The 17,294-nt window shown below is 39.5% G+C and overlaps 1 long non-coding RNA gene across 2 annotated transcripts; it reads right to left on the bottom strand.

Annotated features, from left to right (window-relative positions):
• Positions 1–5,035: 5,035 nt before the first annotated feature.
• LOC121820193 (uncharacterized) lies at positions 5,036–16,950 on the bottom strand. Of its 2 annotated transcripts, XR_006060641.2 has the most exons (4): positions 16,660–16,950; positions 14,690–14,776; positions 8,909–9,076; positions 5,036–8,813 (listed from the first exon to the last, which is right to left on the bottom strand). It is a non-coding gene; the product is annotated as an uncharacterized LOC121820193 (long non-coding RNA). The 2 variants fall into 2 exon arrangements; XR_009601530.1 differs by having other exon boundaries at positions 5,036–9,076.
• Between the last annotated feature and the right edge of the window lie 344 nt (positions 16,951–17,294).

The raw sequence follows: 17,294 nt of genomic DNA, 5'->3' as shown, positions 1-17,294 counted from the left end.
GTTAGAACTGGACATGGAACAACAGACTGGTTCCAAATAAGGGAAAGGAGTACATCAAGGCTATATATTGTCAGCCTGCTTATTTAACTTATATGCAGAGTACATCATGAGAAATGCTGAGCTGGATGAGGCACAAGCTGGAATCAAGTTTGCAGGGATAAATATAAATAACCTCAGATCTGCAGATGACACCACCCTTATGGCAGAAAGTAAAGAAGAACTAAACAGTCTCTTGATGAAAGTGAAAGAATAGAGGGAAAAATTTGGCTTAAAACTCAACATTAAAAAACTAAGATTATGGCATTTGGTCCCATCACTTCATGGCAAATAGATGGGGAAACAATGGAAATAGTGAAAGACTTTATTTTGGGGGGCTCAAAAATCACTGCAGCCATGAAATTAAAAGACTCTTGCTCCTTGGAAGAAAAGGTATGACCAACCTAGACAGCATTAAAAAAAAGCAGAGACATTTCTTTACCAACAAAGGTCCATCTAGTCAAGCTATGGTTTTTCCAGTAATCATGTATGGATGTGAGAGCTGGACTATAAAGAAAGCTGAGCGCCAAAAAATTGATGTTTTTGAACTGTGGTGTTGGAGAAGACTCAAGTCCATTGGACTGCAAGGAGATCAAACCAGTCCCTCCTGAAGGAAATCTTTCCTGAATATTCATTGGAAGGACTGATGCTGAAGCTGAAGCTCCAATACTTTGGCCACCTGATTCGAAATACCAACTCATTTGAAAAGACCCTGATGCTGGGAAAGATTGAAGGCAGGAGTAGAAGGGATGAGGATGAGATGGTTCAATGGCATCACCAACTCAATGGACATGAGTTTGAGTGCCCTCCGGGAGTTCGTGATGGACAGGGAGGCCTGGCACACTGCAGTCCATGGAGTTGCAAAGAGTCAGACATGACTGAACAACTGAACTGAACTCTTGGAGATGGTCGTGATCACTGCCTCCTGTACAATGTCATGAACCTCCATCCATGGTGCTTCAGGCACTCTATCAGATATAATCTCTGGTATCTATCTGTCATTTCCACTGCATAATCATAAGGAATTTTATTTAGGTCATACCTGAATGGTCTAGTGGTTTTCCCTACTTTCTTCAGTTTGAATTTGGCAGTAAGGAGTTCATGATCTGAGCCACAGTCAGCTCCCAGTCTTGTTTTTGCTGATGGTATAGAAATGTATGGTGCCAAGTAAAATTTCAAGAAGGAATTCCCATACTGTTTGTTAGGTCAAAAACCAAACCAAACAAACAAGATGCATTTAAGTCGTCCCACCTCCTAAGCATTGTAAATGTTGTAACCAAAGAAGCCAGCCAGAACTAGACCACCACTTCTGTTTTCAATTTGCTTGCCTGGGCATTTTTCTATTTTCACCCATGCTGTTTGCAACCTTGGAGGAATCAGTAATAAATTGCAATTCACTCAGTGTGTAATTTGGGCAAGAAGCAGTATTGACTGCTTTCTTTGTACAAGGCAATACAATAAGCACCTTCTTAGAGGAGGTTAGTGAAGAGAAATAGACCTTTAAAGAGCTTATAATACAACTGGAAGGGAACAAAGAGGGGAAAAGGAGGAAAAGAAATCACCATTAATGAGCATCTGCAAAGCCCTGTGATGGGCTTCCTCTGTGATGTGTACTTTGTGTACCATACTACTCTGAGATCCTCTTGCAAGTGATAGAAACTGATTCTATAACATTTAAACAGAAAGGAAATTTATAGTTAGCCTACCAAATCTAAGAAATAATGGGGAACCAGGTTCAAAAAATGATAAGGAATCAATGAAATCTAAGCAGGAGATTTGGCCTTGATTAAATATTCTGATTAAGGTTATACTGCTAAAACCTCTTGCTGTAATACTGGGACTGTTGGAAACTCTTCATCCCACTGGACACTTATCACTGCCCCCAGAAAGTAACCTTTGTTCCCGGCATCACTCCACCTGTTCAAAGTTCCAGGTGATAGTGTGTTTGGACAAGTTTGGGTCTTGTACTCATTTCCAACAGTCGGGAAGGAAATGGTCCTCTCTACCTTACTACAGGAAGGCAGAACCCTGCCCTCAAACAAGACCGATGCATTGGTGAATGGGGTTTGAAATGGACAGAAGATTTGGATGTTGGACAGCCATCAGAATAGCAAGTGTTCACTGCTGTCTACCACTTTGGATTCCTAATATCTATATGTACCACTTACCCTTTACATTAAAACAAACATTTCTACATCAAAATAAATCCTCCTGCCTAACAGAAAACAGTGACTACCATTACCAGTGCTATTCAGAGTAGCAAATGTGCTCATCTTCCCACAGGGAAATGACTCAGCATCAATTGTTGCTTCATTCAGCTCCAATACAAAGATCTCTTGATGATATTTATTCTTCATCTAGTGATGATATGATCTTACCCTTTTATAGTGTGACTATGGACTAACTTGTGAAACAAGTCACCAACATATTCCATACATAACAGTGTCATAGAAAGGAAAGAAGAGGTGGCAGTAGTACAGATGAGAAAAGCTTGGAATACAGAACATTTAATGATAGAACCACCATTCCAAAACATCAAAATAAGTTAGAATAATGAGCCAAAACTATCAGTTTAATAGAGATAATAAGTAAAATTTCTAGGTTCAAAATAGCAGTCTAGTTCAAAATACACAAATATAGAATTAGAAAATCATATTTAAAATATATCACATAAAAACAACCAAAACAAAACAAGAGGACTTGAGTTGACTGCAAGTATGGTGAGAGTAGCCTTGTTTCCAGTAGTCATGTATGAATGTAAGAGTTGGGCCATAAAGAAAGCTGAGCACTGAAGAATTGATGCTTTTGAACTGTGGTGCTGGAGAAGACTCTTGAGAGTCCCTTGGACTGCAAGGAGATCAAACCAGTCAATCTTAAAGGAAATCAGTCCTGAATATTCATTGAAAGGATTAATGCTGAAGCTGAAACTCCAATACTTTGGCCACCTGATGTGAAGAACTGACTCATTTGAAAAGACCCTGATGCTGGGAAAGATTGAAGGCAGGAGGAAAAGAGGTCAACAGAGGATGAGATGGTTGGATGGCATCACTGACGCGATGGACATGAGTTTGAGTAAGCTCCGGGAGTTGGTGATGGACAGGGAGGCCTGGTGTGCTGCAGTCCGTGGGGTCACAAAGAGTCGGACACGACTGAGCAACTGAACTGAATTGAACTGTGTCTTTTTTATACGACTTTATTAATCTTTGAGAGCTTTCTTGCTTTCTGGTAGAGGATGATCCAAGCTACCTGGTATATTTCTACACGAAGCCTAGACTGAAATGTTTCTCTAAGGATCCTTAATTTTCCTTAGTGAAAAAATACAGAGAGCAAGAACAGGGTGATAGAGTACAACATGGGGTACCATTGTTCCTAGGTTACTGCATTGTCAAAGGTACAAAAGTTTTCTTTTAAAGTTTACATTGATATTTCTAATTCTGTTCTAGAGGTACAATGATCCTATTTGAGTAATTCTACAATTGCAGCACTTTTTTCTCTGACACAAGCAAGACTAATTTTTATTTTCATTATTGAACTATGAGTTCTAAGTTATCCACCTCAAGGTCAATATGGACAATAAAATACTGAGTAAAGCCCAGTATTTTTTGGCTAGTCATGTTTGTTTTGAGCAGGGAGCCCAAAAAGGATGTGTATTCCAGCTACTCAGTTCTAGATTCATTCTTCAGCCTTCATTCTCCATAGCTATGTAATGGTGTTTGTTTGACAGGTGGTTTGCTTCACTTTTTTCAACTGGTTTTGCGTCTAGGTCTTGGCATCCTCATCACTGCCAGTTCAGCATTCTCAGAAGTGCAAGCTTTGGGTCTCTACTCTTCTTAGTTCTAATAAATGGTTTTGGAAGGGAGTCCCACAGCTAGTTCAGTTCACTCTTTGAGGATGGAAAGTTTCCCTGTGTCGTCGACAATATGAATTCACTTATCCAAGGGATTGCTGGGCAAAGTGATTCCCACTTCTCTTTCATTTCTAGTAAGTAAAGTAAATTAAAACTTATCTCTCCTAAATTTTGCCCTATCATAAAACTCTTTAAATATATCTGAATCTCTTTCCTAAGCTAAAAGCACCTCCTAGTGTATACCACACATTTTCTCATTCCCTTAGCAACCTGATATATCATGGAATGTTTTATTTGCATTTTATGATCCAGTGATTGTCCCAGTGAGTACTACTTACATTCAGCATAAGACAAGTTCAAAGCATTTAATTTTCCGTTTTCCTTTTCTTTTTTTTTTGCATGCTCATGCTCAGTTGCGTCCAGCTCTTTGCAACCCCATGGACTGTAGCCTGGCAGGCTCCTACATCCACAGGATTTTCCAAGCAACAGGAGTGGGTTGCCATTTTCACCTCCAGAAGATCATCCCAACCAAGGATCAAACCCACGTCTCCTGCATCTCCTGCATTGGCAGGTGGATTCTTTACCACTGAGCCATCTGGGATTGTATGTAGGCAACAATACTTTGGCCAAGTGATGCAAAGAACTGACTCATTTGAAAAGACCTTGATGCTGGGAAAAATTGAAGGTGGGAGAAGGGGACGACAGAAGATGAGATGGTTGGATGGCATCACCAACTCAATGGACATGAGTTTGAGCAAGCTTCGGGAGCTGGTGCTGGACGGGGAAACCTGGTGTTCTGCAGTCCATGGGGTTGCAAAGAGTTGGACACAACTGAGCGAATGAACTGAACTGAACTGAAAATTACATGTAAACTCAATTTTGATGTTTCAACTGAAAGACTTCCCCTTGGTTCATGATCCAAGATTCATTTATTCTGAGTATATCATCTGATAAATTTTCATTTATCAAAAGCATATTTATCTTTAATTTAATTAGAGATGACACTGATGTAGAACCCCAATTTTTCATGGGTCTTTGGATAAATAAAAGTATCTATTTCTTACTATCTTATAAATTCAATCTTCCAAAAACTACTTCAGAATATCAGAAAATAAGCAGACTGTATCAAAATGAGACAGTGCAATAGAAATATTATTTTTCTTTGTTACTTTATGTAAGTCATTGTGTATTTTCACTTCAATTTTTATATCATTTATCCTTACAGAGAAAAAACACAAAATCACATTTAATTTCCCAGTTCCATTATACAATATAGGAGTGGTTACCTTTGAAATCTAACAGGTTTTTTAATACAAATAATCATCAAATTTTGGAATAAATACTTAAAAACCCACCACATTAATTTTTGTTGCTATTTTTCAATCCCTGCTTTCTAGAACTGGGACTTTTATTGTTATTAATATTTAGGACAGATTTAAACCTTTCACTTTTCTCCCCTCTTAGACTCAGGCCCAAGATGTCTATCTTTTCCATGACCTTATTTTTTTTCTTATTAGTGCAAAGTTAAATTTCTCTTCTTGAGTTTAAGTCTTTGATATAAAAAAGTAATCATTTAAAACAGCTTAATTCATATAATATTTAACTTTATATACATAAATTTATATCACCATTCTATTTTTTAGCTAAATATACAAAATACACTCAAGCAAAATGTTCATTCTTCATATGTGCTTCTAACCAATAAAGTTTCATAGTTTCAATAAGTGTATGGATTTTTTAAAGTTAATTGCTTATTGTTGCCTTCCTACCCCCACAAAAGATGCTCAGTCTTTGTGTGTGTATGCTCAATCCTTCAGTCGTATCTGACTCCTCACAACCCCATTGACTGTAGCCCAGGCAAGAATACTGGAGTGGTTTGCCACTTTCTACTCCAAGGGATCTTCCCAACCCATGGATCAAACCCACATCTCCTGCACTGGGAGGCTGATTCTGTAACCACCATGCCATCTGGGAAGCCCATTTACTCATTCTTTAGATTCTAAGATCTCTGAATTTTACATTCTGAATTTAAAGAAAAATACATTAGTAGTCTGCCAAGTGTTGTTTGTCTTGCTTTTCCATTTCTTGTATTTTTCTGTTTTGCTAATGCACACACACTTGTTGATGATCATACATATTTAAATATATTAGTCCATTTTTACCTACATCCCATGACTTTAAAAGTAAAGTTCAGGCATGGAAGTACTGACTCCTGTGAAGAGACTTCTGGGGAGGCCCTTGTCCAATTCTGGTGGGACACGGTAGGACTGCGCTTCCTCGGGGAGGATCAATGCCCATTACTTCTAGGCTGAGGTCTTCTAATCCATGGGGAGGTAATGATCACATCTCAGGGACTTAATTTTATTTCCAGACAATCTACAAAATATTTCTTTTCACCAAAAATGGGAACCTCACAGGAAGGCAGACTTGGGGCTAAGAGTGAAGGTTTACAGCTGGGCTTTCATTACATTTTAATAACAGTTCCATTTTCCCACAGGAAAGTCTTTGAAGAAGTTGTATTTGCCCCTGTTGGCACCATACAGATACCTGAAAGGATTCCTCTGAATTTTTCCTTCATGCTTTTAATGATTATGTGACATCTTTTGGGTATCTGAGGGGATGGCAATTGGGAATTTGTCCTTCCCAAGAAAACCATGACTCCATCTGGCAATAGTTTCATGCTGAGTCTATGACCATCATGTGTCCCAAAACCAGTGGGTCCCACATTCATTTTGTTCGAAGGGTGACCCATGAAGTTAGGCAACAAGGCAGCTCTGTCAGGACTCTGCTACAATTTGGGATCATAAGTGATTAGCAAGATCAACTGATTTACAAGATTAATTTGGTACAATTCAAATTGATACAAAATGGATTGCAAAAATGGTTTAAAGACATATGGAGGAAGTAAGGTGTTTCCTTTACAGTTCTTAAACTTGAATCAAGAGCCACACATGGTAAATTAACCTAATCTAGGGACAACCCAGGTAACATAGCAGTAAAGAATCCACCTGCCAATGCAGGAGATGCAAGAGATGCAGGTTTGATCCCTGGGTTGGGAAGAGCCCCTAGAGGAGGAACCAGCAAGCCATTCCAGTATTCTTGCTTGAAAAATCCCATGGGCAGAGGATCCTGACAAGCTACAGTCCATGGGGTCACAAAGAGACACACGTGACTAGCGTACCTGCATATAGGGACAACCAGTCACATGAAGATATTTAGAGCAGGAAAGGGATCTTAAAGACCAGACAGGTAGACAGACAAACTCAGTTAGTGGTCTGTTGTGGGGGGAGGAAAAAAAAAAAAAACACCTAGGTATCTGTGCACTATAGAAGGGAGATAAGAAGGAGACATAATCAGTTCAGTTCAGTTCAATTCAGTTGTTCAGTTGTGTCTGAATCTTTGCGACCCCATGAATCGCAGCACGCCAGGCCTCCCTGTCCATCACCAACTCCCGGAGTTCATTCAGATTCATGTCCATAGAGTCAGTGATGCCATCCAGCCATCTCATCCTCTGTCGTCCCCTTCTTATCCTGCCCCCAATCCCTCCCAGCATCAGTCTTTTCCAATGAGTCAACTCTTCACATGAGGTGGCCAAAGTACTGGAGTTTCAGCTTCAGCATCATTCCCTCCAAAGATATCCCAGGGTTGATCTCCTTCAGAATGGACTGGTTGGATCTCCTGGCAGTCCAAGGGACTCTCAAGAGTCTTCTCCAACACAGTTCAAAAGCATCAATTCTTCGGCACTCAGCTTTCTTCACAGTCCAACTCTCACATCCATACATGACCACAGGAAAAACCATAGCCTTGACTAGGGCTTTGTTGGCAAAGTAATATCTCTGCTTTTGAATATGCTATCTAGGTTGGTCATAACTTTCCTTCCAAGGAGTAAGCGTCTTTTAATTTCATGGCTGTAATCACCATCTGAAGTGATTTTGGAGCCCCCCAAAATAAAGTCTGACACTGTTTCCACTGTTTCCCCATGTATTTCCCATGAAGTGATGGGACCGGATGCCATGTTCTTCGTTTTCTGAATGTTGCGACTTAAGCCAACTTTTTCACTCTCCTCTTTCACTTTCATCAAGAGGCTTTTTAGCTCCTCTTCACTTTCTGCCATAAGGGTGGTGTCATCTGCAGATCTCAGTTTATTGATATTTCTCCTGGCAATCTTGATTCCAGCTTGTATTTCTCCCAATCCAGCGTTTCTCATGATGTACTCTGCATAGAAGTTAAATAAGCAGGGTGACAATATACAGCCTTGATGGACTCCTTTTCCTATGTGGAACCAGACTGTTGTTCCATGCCCAGTTCTAACTGTTGCTTCCTGACCTGCATACAGATTTCTCAAGAGGCAGGTCAGGGGGTCTGTATTCCCATCTCTTTCAGAATTTTCCACAGTTTATTGTGATCCACACAGTCAAAGACTTTGGCATAGTCAATAAAGCAGAAGTAGATGTTTTTCTGGAACTCTCTTGCTTTTCCTATGATCCAGTGGATATTGGCAATTTGATCTCTGGTTCATCTGCCTTTTCTAAAACCAGCTTGAGCAGCTGGAAGTTCACGGTTCACGTATTGCTGAAGCCTGGCTTGGAGAATTTTGAGCATTACTTTACTAGTGTGTGAGATGAGTGCAATTGTGTGGTAGTTTGAGCATTCTTTGGCATTGCCTTTCTTTGGGATTGGAGTGAAAACTGACCTTTTCCAGTCCTGCTGAGTTTTCCAAATTTGCTGGCATATTGAGTGCAGCACTTTCACAGCATCATCTTTCAAGATTTGAAATAGCTCAACTGGAATTCTATCACCTCCACTAGCTTTGTTCATAGTGATGCTTTCTAAGGTCCACTTGACTTCACATTCCAGGATGTCTGGCTCTAGGTGAGTGATCACACCATCATGATTATCTTGGTCATGAAGATCTTTTTGTATAGTTCTTCTGTTGAGAAAAGAATGACACACTTAGAATTTAAAAATAGATCCATACTCTTTGATAAGAACTGCATTGCAAAAAAGAAGGAAAAGAGTACTTACTCAGTTGTAACAAGGTGACCACCACACTCCTGTTTTTTAACACATCAAAATGACAGGCTTTCCTTAAAACATAATTTCAACCTTAGACCCCTTCTGAGAATGGCTTTGTGATTAGCAGCGAAAGTCAGGCCTCGTGACACTCAGGTAGGGGAAAGGAGAACTCATGACCTTTAAGGGAAGAAAATCAAAAGAACTGATATAAAATGTTAAGTTACTAAAAACCTTAAAAAAAAAAAAAAGCTTTCTGAAAGAGAGATACATGCCTTTGGCAAACCTTTGAAAGGAGGCACAGTGCTCAAGTGGTAAAACACCGTGGATCTATCACTTTTGGAGACTTGATTCATTTATCTCCTCTTGCCAAGCAGTGCTGTCTTATCAGGAAGGACTGATTGTTTTTCAATCAGTACCTCAAGTTTTTCAAGGAGTACATTCAAGTTTTTTTCAAGGAGTACCTCAAGGTCATATATCGTCACCCTGCTTATTTAATTTATATGCAGAGTACATCATGTGAAATGTTGGGCTGGATGAAGCACAAGCTGTAATCAAGATTTCCAGGAGAAATATCAATAACCTCAGATATGCAGACGACACCACCCTTATGGCAGAAAGCGAAGAGGAACTGAAGAGCCTCTTGATGAAAGTGAAAGAGGACAGTGAAAAAGTTGGCTTAAAACTCAACATTCAGGACTCCCCTGGTGGTCCAGTGGCTAAGACTCTGAGCTCTCAGTGCTGGAGCCCTGGGTTTGATCCCTGGTTGGGGAACTAGATCCCACATGCCACAACTAAGACCATGTGCAGCCAAATAAATAAATGAGAATAATATTTTTTAAAAACCCTCAACATGCAAAAAACTAAGATCATGGTATCCAGTCCCATCACTTCATGGCAGATAGATGGGGAAACGAAGGAAACAGTGACAGACTTTATTTTCTTGGGCTCCAAAATCACTGGAGATGGTGACTGCAGCCATGAAATTAAAAGACACTTTCTCCTTGGAAGAAAAGCTATGACAAACCTAGAGAGCATATTAAAAAGCAGAGACCTTACTTTGCCAACAAAGGTCCGTCTAGTCAAAGCTATGGTTTTTCCAGTAGTCATGTATGAATGTGAGAGTTGGACTATAAAGAAAGCCGAGCGCCAAAGAATTGATGCTTTTGAACTGTGGTGTTGGAGAAGACTCTTGAGAGTCCCTTGGACTGCAAGGAGATCAAACCAGTCCATCTAAAGGAGATCAGTCCTGAATATTCACTGGAAGGACTAATGCTGAAGCTGAAGCTCCAATACTTTGGCAACCTGATGTGAAGAACTGACTCACTGGAAAAGACCCTGATGCTTGTGAAGAACTGACTCACTGGAAAAGACCCTGATGCTGGGAAAGATTGAAGGCAGGGGGAGAAGAAGATGACAGAGGATGAGATGGTTGGATGGCATCACTGACTCAATGGACATGGGTTTGAGCAAGCTCCAGGAGTTGGTGATGGACAGGGAAGCCTGGCCTGCTGCAGTCCATGGGGTCACAAAGAGTTGGACACAACTGAGCAACTGAACTGAACTGAACTGATTGTTTTTCATCAAATGTCATCTACCTGAGGATGGGTCAGGGTGGCTCTGGACAGAACCTCTGAGTTCAAGGGAGGAGAGAAGATGATCTGTGAGATCTCTTCCCCTGCTAAGATTTGGCAGATGCTGCTATAGCCGTCAAACCCAGAACAAAGAGGAATGGGAAAAGGGGATGCAGGAAAGAAGTACACCTGACAGGAAGGGCCCAGTGTAAAACCACAGATGGCTTGGCAGCCTCAAAGTTGGGACCATCAGCAACTGACATTTCATTCACTCTACTTCATTACCTTCTTGTCATTAATTTGGGTATCTTGTGACTAGAGTTCTTTCAAAAGGGATATATTTCCCAACTCTCCTGTGGGGAACATGAGCCAGAGGAAGTGGGACACCATGAAGTGACTGTAACCCTGGAGTTCAGCAATTCTCCCCTCAGGGTTACGTTAGAGTATTCAAAGGCCAGCAGGCTTTTCCTGTTGATCTGCAGCAACAAGGAGACCACTATCCAAAACAGTATCCTAAACTGTGCTGAATAAAGTGCTGGTGAAACAGGCATCAGGAGGAGGAAGCAGAGAAACACTGCCATGCTTCAGCCGTACGGTCTTCCAGCCCGCATGCCAGCAGGTTAGAACAGTAAAGCCTGTTCCAGGGGAATGTCATTGCTGCAGCCCTTGGTGGCCATGAAAACTCAACCCTATCCTCAGTGGAGACATTTTGTATGAACAAGGCAGTACACAACTTCCAAGCTCCTGGTTCACTGGGACATTCAGCAGTGCAATAGGGAGGGACTTTGCAGAGATGAACTCAATATTATTGCAATATGCAGACTTTATTCTAAACTACCTTGACATGAGCTAAATCTCCCTTGTAGAATGCATGTGGCAAAATCTTTTTAATTGAGATTAAACAGAAAATCTGAGTAAAGGAGCATACCCTAAAATGTACCTGCATTATTCATAAGAAAAAAATTCATGATTAAATTGTTATTCTGAAAATATATATAAGTAACTAAATAAGGCCACTTAAGAAGTAGAGCTCTTCTTTCTAAGTGTAGCACCCAGTTGTTCCATTAGTCACTCAGTCATGTTTGACTCTCAAGTCACCCCATGGACTGTAGCCCACCAGGCTCCTCTCTCCATGGCATTCTCCAGGCAAGAATACTGGAATGGGTAGCCATTCCCTTCTCCAGGGGAACTTTCCAACACAGGGACTGAATCCAAGCCTCCCTCATTGCAGGCAGATTCTTTACCATCTGAACCACCATGGAAGCCCAGCAACCAGTATTTATTTATGCAGATTTCAAATGTTTCATTTTATCAATGAAAGCTAGTTCTCATTGCCCTTTACTAAAGAAAATCCTTGTTTAACTAATTCTCACTTAAAAGGAATAAAACTAAATTCGTTCCATAGGATATGAATCATACGTTTCACTTTTGGGAGACCATCTGAACACAACTAGTACAAATTGAAAAGGTATCACCATAGGAATCAAATATTGTAAATTTCTGCATGGTTTTGTATTTAGACTAGTTGAAAATAATCTCTGCTTGGCCATAAGTCCTATTCTAGAAACACAAAGATGACATCTGCTGAGTACAAACAGAATATACAAAGACTTGCTTCTTCAGTTCAGTTCAGTCGCTCAGTAAGGTCCAACTCTTTACAATCCCATGAACTGCAGCACGCCAGGCCTCCCTGTTCATCACCAACTCCCAGAGTTCATTCAAACTCATGTCCATCAAGTCAGTGATGCCATCCAGCAATCTCATCCTCTGTCATCCCCTTCTCCTCCTGCCCCCAATCCCTCCCAGCATCAGAGTTTTTCAATGAGTCAACTCTTCGCATGAGGTGGCCAAAGTATTGGAGTTTCAGCTTTAGCATCATTCCTTCCAAAGAACAGCCAGGACTGATCTCCTTTAGAATGGACTGGTTGAATCTCCTGGCAGTCCAAGGGACTTTCAAGAGTCTTCTCCAATACCACAGTTCAAAAGCATCAATTCTTCAGCACTCAGCTTTCTTCACAGTCCAATTCTCACATCCATACATGACTACTGGAAAAACCATAGCCTTGACTAGACGGACCTTTGTTGGCAAAGTAATGCCTCTGCTTTTTAATATGCTGTCTAGGTTGGTCATGACTTTCCTTCCAAGGAGTAAGTGTCTTTTAATTTCATGGCTTCTTATCCCAACGCAAATCTAACCCAGTTTAAGTGTATACACACCATGACCAAGAAACGATACAACAGATTCTCACACTTAAACTTGGTTCTAAATAGCAATAACTGCAAAATGCTATTAGTTGAGAAAACATTAATTCCCATTTCACAGACTTTACTTAAACACATCATTATTGGAATTAGTTAACATATATTAGTGCTTATTATATAGATCATATTTACTGTGTTAGTCTCATACTAACCATACAAAATAGGTAGTCTCATTTTACAGAGTAGGAAATTAAAGCTGAAGAAATTAATATATGGCCTAAGTAAAAGACAGAACTGGAATTCATATTGAGGCAGCCTAATTTTCAGGCTTATAGTTATAATTATTATTTGATTTCTGCTTCCCTTAAGCCCATGGTAGAAAAATACAGAATTCATAAACTCTTAGGTTTGAAAGAGAATTTAAGTGAGTCATTTAATCTAATCCTTCTCCCCTCCCAAACCCACCATGCAGAAACTTCTTCAGTGCCTTTAAAAGAAAGACCCGGCTCTATTGGCTATTTCCAAAACTAGAGCTTCCTTCTTTCAAGATAGTTCATTTCACTGCTGGATCATCACAATGGTTAAATAGATCTTCCTGAATGACAGTACAAAGATTTTTTTCTGACCTCTTTCTCTAAAATTCACTAGCAAACAAGAACAACAAACAGAAACAAAAACTCTAACATCAATAAAATCAGAAAAGTCAAATCCATAAACCCCAAACCACAATGAATGAAGACTAGAATACAAAATATAATGGTAAATGACCCCACAGAAAAAATGTGCTTGACAGAAATGGGATTGGGTGGCCATGGGGAAGGCAGTGAGAAACTGAAAAGCAAGCTAATTGCCCTGGCAGACTCTGAAAAGACTAAAGAATTTCAAGTTGATACTGAGCAAGTGGTGAGGGCTTCCCTTGTGGCTCAGCTGGTAAAGAATCCACCTTTAATGTGGGAGACCTGGGTTCTATCTCTTGGTTGGGAAGATCCCCTTGAGAAGGGAATGGCTTACCCACTCCAGTATTCTAGAATTCCATGGACTGTATAGCCCATTGGGGTCACAAAGAGTCAGACACAACTAAGCAACTTTCACTCACTCGCTAAAGTGGTGACACTATATCAAAAGTAGTAGTAAGGCATGGGACTATAATGGGATCATTTGATGGCTAGTTTTTTTTGTTTGGTTGGGTTTTGTATTCGGTTTTTAATTAGGAGAACACTTAAACCCAAGGGTCCCCAACTTCAAATCACTAAATCAAACAACCTCTCTCCACCTTTTGGAGATACCTGAGGACTGTTCTGTGAGAAACTTAACTAAAAGATTCTGGATTCAGGGATATGAGGCCCAGAGGAGAACAAGATGAGGAACAAATTACATATGGGGAAGGAGGTTAAAGACATGAGTCATCAGATTAAAAAACCCATTAAGTACCCATCACAATAAATGAAAAAGGGCTCACATCAAATTTTACTACTGTGAAACTTCAGAATATCAGAGTTAAAGAGAAGATCCTAAGAGGTTCCAGAGAGAAAAACAAAAGTAGATCTCACAAAGACCCAAGAATAAAAGTTTAAGAACAATTGTTGAGAATGAAAACATAAGGGAATAACGCCTTAAATACTCTTACAGAGATGTTAAAAAAAAAGTTTTATCCAAATTTTTTTTTACATTTTGTAAAAAGATTTATATCTAACCAAACTATTAAATACAAGAGTAGCAAAAAGACATTTGAGACATAAAAAATTTCCCATAAATGCCTTCTCAGGAAGCCAATAGAGAATGTGCTTCACTAAATGAGGAAGTAAACCAAGAAAGAGGAAGAATGGAAATCAGGAAACATGAGAGAGGTAAAGGGAATTCCCAGGATGACAGCAAAGGAAGTGCTAGGACCACAGCTGTGCAGCAGACCAAGAAAGTCACCAAACCAGAACAGAGCAAGAAGTCAAGACTCTCAGGGTATTTGTATGTGGGAGTGATATCACTCAAGAAAATATTAGAATGTATTAATATAGATTACCTGATAGATTTGATCTTGGATGACATTGCAGACAGAGGTATTTTACAGAGTTCTTGTACAGGTTGGGAAGACTGAGTGTTCTTAATACTAAACAAATAAAAATAAAAGGTTATCATTAACTCCAAGAAAAACAGAAAGCTGCAAAAGAATGGAACTATAATCATAGTGTTCTATCTGATTTAGCAATGAGTTTTATTTCAATAATTAAAAATAGAATATGAATTAAAAATTGATTTGTAATTTTCTCAAGAAATAGGGAAAAGGACAGCAGTGTAAATAATTTAATTCTTCATATATCATTATGGGAAAATAAGAGGTAATGTCAAAAACTGATGTATGGACATCAATATAGGCATATGACAGCAATATAGCCATCTTATTCACAAATGAGAAAGTAAATCACAGAAGCAATATCTGTAATAGTTCAATATTTTTACCTGGGGAGCTTTGAGAAGCATGGCAAAGTTAGAGGAAGGGGTAATGGGGAGAGCAAAAAAATATTGTTTCTTGTGATAAGCTTTCTAGTATCATTTGACTTTCAACTATTTTCTTGCTATACTTACAGAACAATGTTATTTTCAAAAAATTAATTTATTCCTTCTATTTAATTTTTATTCTTCAAAGGTTGATTTTATAATACAGCACTGAGCTTTATTAATTTGTCTTTTTAGTTACCTACTCCAGTTCTTTGGGCCTCTGTCAGGTTACAGATATATTCTTGGGAGCCCTTGGTTAGCGTGTTTGTATTCGTTTTAATTGTAATTAATATATACAGGCATACTTCATTCTACTGACTTTTGCTTTATTGTGCTTCACAGATACTGCATTTTTTACAAATTAAAAGTCTGTGGCAACCCTACATCTAGCAAGTCTACTGGTGCTATTTTTTTCTAATAGCATCTGCTTACTTCATGCTTCTGTGTCACTTTATTTAGGTAATTCTCCAAAAATTTCAAAGTTTTTCATTATTATTATGTTTCTTACGGTGATCTATGATTAGTAATCTTTGGTGCTATTATTGTAATTTGTTGGAACACCACAAACCATACCCATATACGATGGGAAACTTAATGGATTAAGTGTTGCTGGTGTTCTGACTGCTCCACCAACCAGCTGTTTCCCTGTCTCTCTCTTTATCCTCAGGCCTCCCTATTCCCTGACACATGATAATATTAAAATTAGGCCAAATAATAACCCTACAATGGCTTCTAAGTGAAAGGAAGAGTCATATATTTTTCACTTTAAATCAAAAGCTAGAAATGTCTACACTTAGTGAGGAAGGCCTGTTGAAAGTCAAAACAGGGCAAAAGCTAAGTATTATGCAACAAAAAGTTATGAATGTAAATGTTCCTGAAGGAACTTAAAAGTGCTATTCCAATGAACATATGAGTGATAAGCAAAACAGCCTTCTGGCCAATAAGGAGAAAGTTTTAGTGGCCTGGATAGAAGATCAAACCAGCCACAATATCCCCTTAAGCCAAAGTCTAATCCAGAACAAAGCCCCAAGCCTATTCAATTCTATGAAGGCTGAGTGAGGTGAGGAAACTGAAGAAGAAAAGCATGAATCTAGCACAGATTGGTTCATGAGGTTTAAGGAAAAAAGCCATCTCCATTGTATAAAAGTACAAGGTGAAGAAGCAAGTGCTTGATGTAGAAGTTACAGCAAGTTATCCAGAAGACTTACCAAATGTAATTCATGAAGGTGGCAACGCTAAACAATTTTTCAGTGTAGACAAAAAACAGTCTTAGTTTGGAAGAAGATGCCATCTAAGATTTTCATAGCTAAGGAGTCAATGCTTGGCTTCAAAGCTTCAAAGGACAGGCCGACTCTCTTGTTAGAAAGAGAAGTTGAAACCAGTGTTCATTCAGCATTTCAAAAGTCCGAGGGTCCTTAAAAATTATGTTAAATCTACTCTGCCTATGCTCTACCAGTAAAGCAACAAATATTAGATGACAGCACATTTACTTACAACATCTGTTCAGTTCAGTCGCTCAGTCATGTCAGACTCTTTGCGACCCCATGAATCGCAGCATGCCAGGCCTCCCTGTCCATCACCAACTCCTGGAGTTCACCCAAACTCATGTGCATCAAGTCGGTAATGCCATCTAGCCAGCTCATCCTCTGTCGTCCCCTTCTCCTCCTGCCCCCAATCCCTCCCACCATCAGAGTCTTTTCCAATGAGTCAACTCTTCGCATGAGGTGGCCAAAGTACTGGAGTTTCAGCTTCAGCATCATTCCCTCCAAAGAAATCCCAGGGCTGATCTCCTTCAGAATGGACTGGTTGGATCTCCTTGCAGTCCAAGGGACTCTCAAGAGTCTTCTCCAACACCACAGTTCAAAAGCATCAATTCTTCGGCACTCAGCTTTCTTCATAGTCCAACTCTCAAATCCATACGTGACCACCAGAAAAACCATAGCCTTCACTAGATGGACCTTTGTTGGCAAAGTAATATCTCTGCTTTTGAATATGCTATCTAGGTTGGTCATGACTTTCCTTCCAAGGAGTAAGCGTCTTTTAATTTCATGGCTGTAATCACCATCTGTAGTGATTTTGGAGCCCCCTAAAATAAAGTCTGACACTGTTTCCACTGTTTCCCATGTATT

Source organism: Ovis aries, chromosome 8, assembly GCF_016772045.2.
Source record: "Ovis aries strain OAR_USU_Benz2616 breed Rambouillet chromosome 8, ARS-UI_Ramb_v3.0, whole genome shotgun sequence".
In the NCBI taxonomy this organism is placed as follows: domain Eukaryota; kingdom Metazoa; phylum Chordata; class Mammalia; order Artiodactyla; family Bovidae; genus Ovis; species Ovis aries.
The sequence above is the reverse complement of the archived record's forward strand: the minus strand, read 5'-3'. Positions and strand labels throughout refer to the sequence as shown.